Consider the following 6,466-nt stretch of genomic DNA (forward strand, 5'->3'; position numbering starts at 1 on the left):
ATTAGTGAAAATATAAAAACATTTGCATAATGCAGATCAATAAGTGTTGCCTCTAGGATCACTTAAAATCATGTCAAGAAGCATGGATAACTGTCACTTACTGAGTGCACATAAAAAGCACTTCCAAAAGGTGGGCTCAAATGCTCAAACTTCAGTCACAGGACGCATTCTTGGCGTTCACTAAAATATGGGCCATGACCCTGACACTGCCTACATCAGATTCAGCTTGCAGTTGTGAAGTGGCCTGGGAAGTTCACAAATAGATGTGAAATTATTTTAAACTACATACTATAGTTTGTACCTGCAGTTGTGCCTGCTCATAGCATAACTGGCGCTATCTAGCACACTTGTGATAAAAAGCAGTTCCCCAAAAGAAAGGTGCTCCTTTTTGTAAAACTTCCGGGATTGTATATCAGGTCTGATACAGTCACAGGATCACAAAAAGGGTCTGAGAATCCAAGACCCATTTCCTTGAGGCAAAGACCTCAAATTTAGCATAGAGCCAGAAACCAGGAACAGTCAGTCCTACTCACACATGCCTATTTTAATTTTTCTCATTTAGTTTCAGGTTAACCTAAATTATTGCCATCATGATAGCCATCAAATAATATGGTAGCATCAATGTTTGTATTAATCATTTAAGCATTGAAATCTAAAAGCTTGCAGCAGAGTGAAAGGTCAGAAGGACAAGGGAAGAGAGGGGAGGCATCATATTCTAAAATTTCATATTTTTAGTGGGTTGCAGTGTAATGGAAATTGGCAAGCACTAATTGAGCGACAAGGCCACTGGACACAGGAAAAGCAGATTTAGCTGAAACACAGCAGCCTGTAAGAAAGAAAGGCAACAATCATTCTTTGCGATGCTTGGTCTGCATCACTGTTTTACATGCCATCGGTGATCACGAACATGCTGGAGGTAAAGCATATGCTGTGGCTCATTTTGCGTCGCCTGTGCTACTAAAACCATTCTTACCATCTTACTAAAACCATTTGTGAAAAAGCATGCCAACAATAATTCAGAATTGAGCACCATGTGTGTCATGAAGCATCACATCATAGCCACAAGAACGTTGTCGTGTCGCCAGAAGTAACCTGAACAATGAGGACACATCTATAGCGGCTTAACTTTAACAAACTGAATGCCTTGGAAGGAAGATTCACTGAGCTAACACATCTATGGCAACCCAACCAGAAATCTCGAGTACCCTCTGAAGAAGACGCGAAAAGGCACTCAATGTGCACATCACAGGGTTGCAGTGCCCAATGTATCATTTATGCTATGCTGTGTTTGATACCTACAAATTGTGATTTAAACATAAGAAACACAGGAGCCTATAGCCATGTTTCTTTCTATGCTCGATCGAGTTCTCAGTTATGGATAGCTTAGCAAACTAATTACTAATTAATTACTATGTAGCGGCAAAGGCAGGCACCAACAAAGGATGTGAAAGAAGACGGTTGTTGTTGTTCGTGCTCACTCTGCTTGGCCATGGACCAAGCCCCTTTTGTGAATCTTTATTCCTGACATAAATCACGCTTAGAGCTAAATTTGCACACACATTTATTGGGTGTGCTGGTTCTATAGTTCAACCTCGAACTTTGTGTGCGGACTCTACCTGCAGTCTTGGCTATGCCTGACCACAAGGAGCAGCAAGATGCCACCTCACCCCAAGATGTCAAATGATGTGGCGTGTCAAGGCAGCAAGACTGTGTTGTATTCAGCAACACTGACAACCATATTGTGGAGGGCCGGCTTTCCTCCTATGTACAACACGACACATCAGCACAATAAGAACAAGGAAATGCCCCACACATGGGCACGGCGCTAAACTGGATGCACTACCTGCAAGAGAGAATGAGGGAGAGTGAGCTTGACGTCACTCGAGCACCTGCTTACAAATGTTTTTTTTCTTTGGGCACAGTATCGAATACAAAGCACAATACACCAAAATACCCAAATACAAATACCAAATACAAACCAAAAGCAATTGCACGCACAATGCGTCACCAAAGCAAACACAACACCTGCTTTATATGTTGCATATGAGCTGAAATGGGTGAATCCCAAACTCTCCGAGTGTCACATAACACCTGAAAGCATTAGCTGCTACGAGAGAACCAGTGCGGTTAATCTGGCGAGCTATGCATGCATCTGTAGCCTAATGGGCAAATAATTGGGCTGCTGCACTAGGGACTCGCGTTCAATACCCACCATCAGGAGCATTACTAATTATTAATGAAGCTACCTGGGCAGGTGTACTAAGAAATTCGAAAATAGATCATGATAATGCTTTGCATTAAGAGACAACTTGCTGCCGGTTGGAGTTTAACCAACATTTTCTGCTTTGCGCTTGCGATGCTCTACCAAGTGAGCTACATCAGCAGTTGTCCCAATGTCCATTTTCTTGGATAGTTTCACATGCGTACCAAACTTTGTCCTGGAAGTGCTAGACAGCAGAACTAACAGCCATGATGGCAGATGTGAAGTATCCTTTAAACCCCTGACAATAAATACAACATTATCTTAAAAGCAGGCAACTGGCCAATGAACACTCGTGTTCTACCTTGAGGCACTAAGGCTGCCAATGTCGAGACATTTGCATTTTATGAGCTACAAAAATCAGGGGAACCACGGAGCTCAATTTCTTGTTAGTAACAAGCACAGACAACGAAGCAACAGTGGCTGCATAGAAAAATGGGCTAGAGCTCACGACAAGCATTGGCAACTCACGATAGAATTCTTTCTCTACAATTCATTGTCTCAAGACACCTCGAAGCAAATTTTGTGGATTATACTTTTAGTACGTCTTTTGCGACTGCAAATTTAAATGCGTGTAATACTTTGTGGCAACTTGGAACATTTTAATGTTTAGCATCTCCATACTTTAAATCTGTGCACGGACAAGCTTTGCCACCATTTTAGAACAATAATTATCTGGTGTCATACACAATGACTCAAACCACTATTAGTTAAAGCAACCTTTAAAGGAGCAGAAGCATGCCCTTAGAAAATAGATACACATACCAGGTTTAGACTGAGCAAACTAAGCAGTACTTGTGGCCACTTGCTTTCAACGAGGCAGAAACAGGTCAGATGTTGACAAAGACAACAAATATAAGGTGCGGCCAAAGGAAATAAGCAGAAGCTGTAAAGACAGCAGCATCACAGTGAAACAAATTAGACAAATGTGCACACCGCAAGCGTTCCTGAGGACAGTACACAACGTCACTGCCGCAGTTAGAAGCAAATCCTCCTACAAGAAAAAAAAAATATCAAGATTGTTTTGGTGTAAACAGCAAGTGTGTGGAGTTGTTTACATTATAAAAACAGCACAGACAACAATTAAGGCGGACACAGTATTTGTGTCATCTGCCTTCCTGCTGTTTTTACAATGTCGATTACGGTTGCAAAGGTACGCACATGATCTACGAACAACGAAAGCAACGGATGTGTATAGAAAGGTGAGCTGAATTCATACACTCATATATGTTTAATTTTGAAGGTGCCCGTAAAAGCGACAGCAGCAGTAAAGCGGGTTTGGTTAACAGCTTGCTCACAACGTACACATTGCACGATTTAACTCCACGGCTCTCAAAAGAGTTGCTAAGAAGCTGTAAGTGAAAGAAATACGCTTTCTTTATCTCACTGCAACAAATGAAAGCCTCTGACGCACCTACCGCGGTCAGCGCAAGCAGCGAGCAAGGTAATTGAATGCAGCAGCAAGGTAATTGAATTGCATGGGTAAATAAGAGGCGCATAGCGTAGTCATCCCATAGAGATGGAGAAACAAAGACCTACGCACGAGATATATACCAAAGGACGGCATTCACCGATAGAGCTAGTTGAGTGCATGCATTTTCCGGCGCGTGAACGCTTCCGCCGTTCGTTTTACATCGGGGTAACGCGTAGGAACTGTGATAGTACTTGTTGAAGGCACGAACGAATAAATTATCCTGCGATCACTACGAGACCTGCGACAACCGTTTCGTGCTCCTTCGAATTTCGAGATCACATCGGCCACAGCTCAAATGCGCAACCGGTTGTTTTTACAAGTGTCAGCTAGAGAACGGGCAATCGCACGACACTCACCTTTGCTCCAAATGTGTCGCGGCAGCTGAGCAACAAATGTCATCAAGCCCAACCCTGCAATGTCCGCAATTTCAGCTACTAAGCAAGTGCAAAAAACGAAACTTGAATGCTCACAATGCGCGCGCTTACGAGGCGCGAACCATAGTGTCTGAGTTCGAGAGTAGCTATTTCAAAAGCAAAAAACAAACAATAATGTGACGTCACATCCGGCAAAGAAGAGTTGTTCTCCTTTCTCACCTTCTCTCAGCTCACGCATGCGCAGCGACATCGGAGCCCTCGGGGGCGACGTTCAGGTTCCTATTCCACCCGTGTAAACACGTGGGTGCACGTGGACGACTGCAGCTGCTATTGCGGCTGCGGCTGAGTTGGAATGGACTCTTAGCGCCCTCTATTAGAAGGTAGCGAAACTATTTACAACGGCTTCTAGGCATGCGCGCCCTTTTCAAAGGCTCGAGGAGAAGTGAATCACGGGTCATAATATTGAGCTAGCAACTGATTCTGGCAGCTGTCTATTCGTATACTAACGGCGACATCTTCGTATTACACGATGAAAACAATGTTCTTGGTAGGACTACCGCGTATTTCCAACGTTCTATGCGTTACGCCTCTCTCTATGTTGCTTATGTTTCTGAGGAGGCCCTATGGGGTGCCTTAGTGGCTTCATTCTGCTCTTCCCGCTGGATGCGCATTTTCTAAATGTGTGCTAATAGTTATTTTTGAGACCAAATCAACTACAAATTGAAAAGCGCCAGACGTGATTGGAACCGAATATCGAACATTTTTCGTATAGTTTTCGAATAATGTACACCCATTTCTTACCCCTAATCTCAAACAATTTTCACATCCCGGTATTCGAAACAATAGAAAGAGTCTGTCTATTACGCTACACATTAAAATAATTCTTTATTAAAGCAGAAGGGTGCATTAGGAGTAAATAAACCGTCTTCTTCTCAAAGTCAGAGCTCTTCGGATCATGGGCGGTCGTGCATTTTCCTATAAAGTTTAGAAAGGCAGCCTTGTTGGTCATTTATTAGCTGTGTATAGATTGGCGACGAAATGACACGCACCATCCAAATGCGACAATGCCGAGCAAAAAAGAAAAAAAGGACAGCGGTCTTTTTTTATGCACATATGATCGCGGAAGATGGTGCCGCTATTGTATCAAATATGATGCAATGAAACATATTCATATTTAATCTGACGAGAGAGAATACCCACTGCCGAATGCGCCTGTCTAAGCAATAATATATTTCGTCGGACCGTGTTTAGCTGGAAAAGTCTGGCTGTCTGAGTAACGCAGCCTTTGTCGTGCTTTATGTGCGCTGTTGATTGGATGAAAGTTATGGTATTTATTGCTTAAATTTCATGTTTGATCATGCACACTCGACCACCTGAAGTACAAAAAACTAGTCGAAAAGTATCCATATTCTTGAATAGGTACTATTCGATTTGGCGACCGCATCAAACAGTGACTGTTCGATTCGAGGACTGAATCGAACAGGAGAATGTGCGAATCGTTATTCGAAACTTTGCAATATTCGCGCACCTCTTCTCTTTTCTCTCTCATAATTAAACAAAATAATGTATCTGTAAACATGAAAAAAAAATGGAGCTCCAACAGTGTGCGAGTACGGTTAAATCAGTCAACAAGCTGAATTTGCATTGGAAATTATTTGTATTGCGGAAGGGAGAATAGAACTGCACATTTGATTCAGACTTGAGCGCGCTTAGCAGCAAGAAAATCTAGTAGGATGAATGAATGAAGTCGTTATTTTAAGGAAGGGGACGGCTGTAGGCTGCTCTTGGGGATTAGGTGAGAAAGGAATGTGGGTTCCCGGATTGTTGGCAGAGGCACATCTTCATCTCAGTCTTTGATCTCCCGCTTTATGCAGACTCAGGTGCATGTTCAGTTCCGCCGCTCTCGCGCGGGCTGGTCGACGCCTTCTACACTGCTCGAAACAAGGCACTTTGTCTACCATATGTCGCAATGGCTTTCTGTGTTTCAGGGTTAGTTTGTATTCCAATTCCTAGTGTTCTAATGTCTCCGTGCAGTAAATGTTGAATGTTGGACCTCCCTCGCGAAAAAGTAGGATGAATAAAAAACGTGGGTAGCTCATGTCGGAGGTGCAAAATATTGTTGGGGTGACATGCAGAAGCACGTGCAGAAACAGCCGATAGTTCCATCGATGCTGGTGAGAATGTGGTTCCTAAATACCGCTTGGAAAACGCCAGCTTCGGTGCTGTTTCCTGAAATTACCTTTACCCCGTAACATGCACCCAGATTACCCCAAGGAAGAAAAGCAGCCCGAGCCCTGAATGAACGCTACAGCAGCGCTTCGGCCCCAGTGGAAGAGATTTCCACTGTAGCAGTCATCC

At 43.3% G+C, this 6,466-nt stretch overlaps 1 long non-coding RNA gene across 1 annotated transcript; it reads right to left on the reverse strand.

The window, feature by feature from the left end:
- LOC125943108 (uncharacterized) lies at positions 1-4,205 on the reverse strand. Its single transcript, XR_007465563.1, has 3 exons — positions 4,091-4,205; positions 3,026-3,146; positions 1-244 (listed from the first exon to the last, which is right to left on the reverse strand). It is a non-coding gene; the product is annotated as an uncharacterized LOC125943108 (long non-coding RNA).
- Positions 4,206-6,466: the final 2,261 nt, after the last annotated feature.

The sequence above is a fragment of the Dermacentor silvarum genome, chromosome 2 (assembly GCF_013339745.2).
Source record: "Dermacentor silvarum isolate Dsil-2018 chromosome 2, BIME_Dsil_1.4, whole genome shotgun sequence".
Lineage (NCBI taxonomy): Eukaryota > Metazoa > Arthropoda > Arachnida > Ixodida > Ixodidae > Dermacentor > Dermacentor silvarum.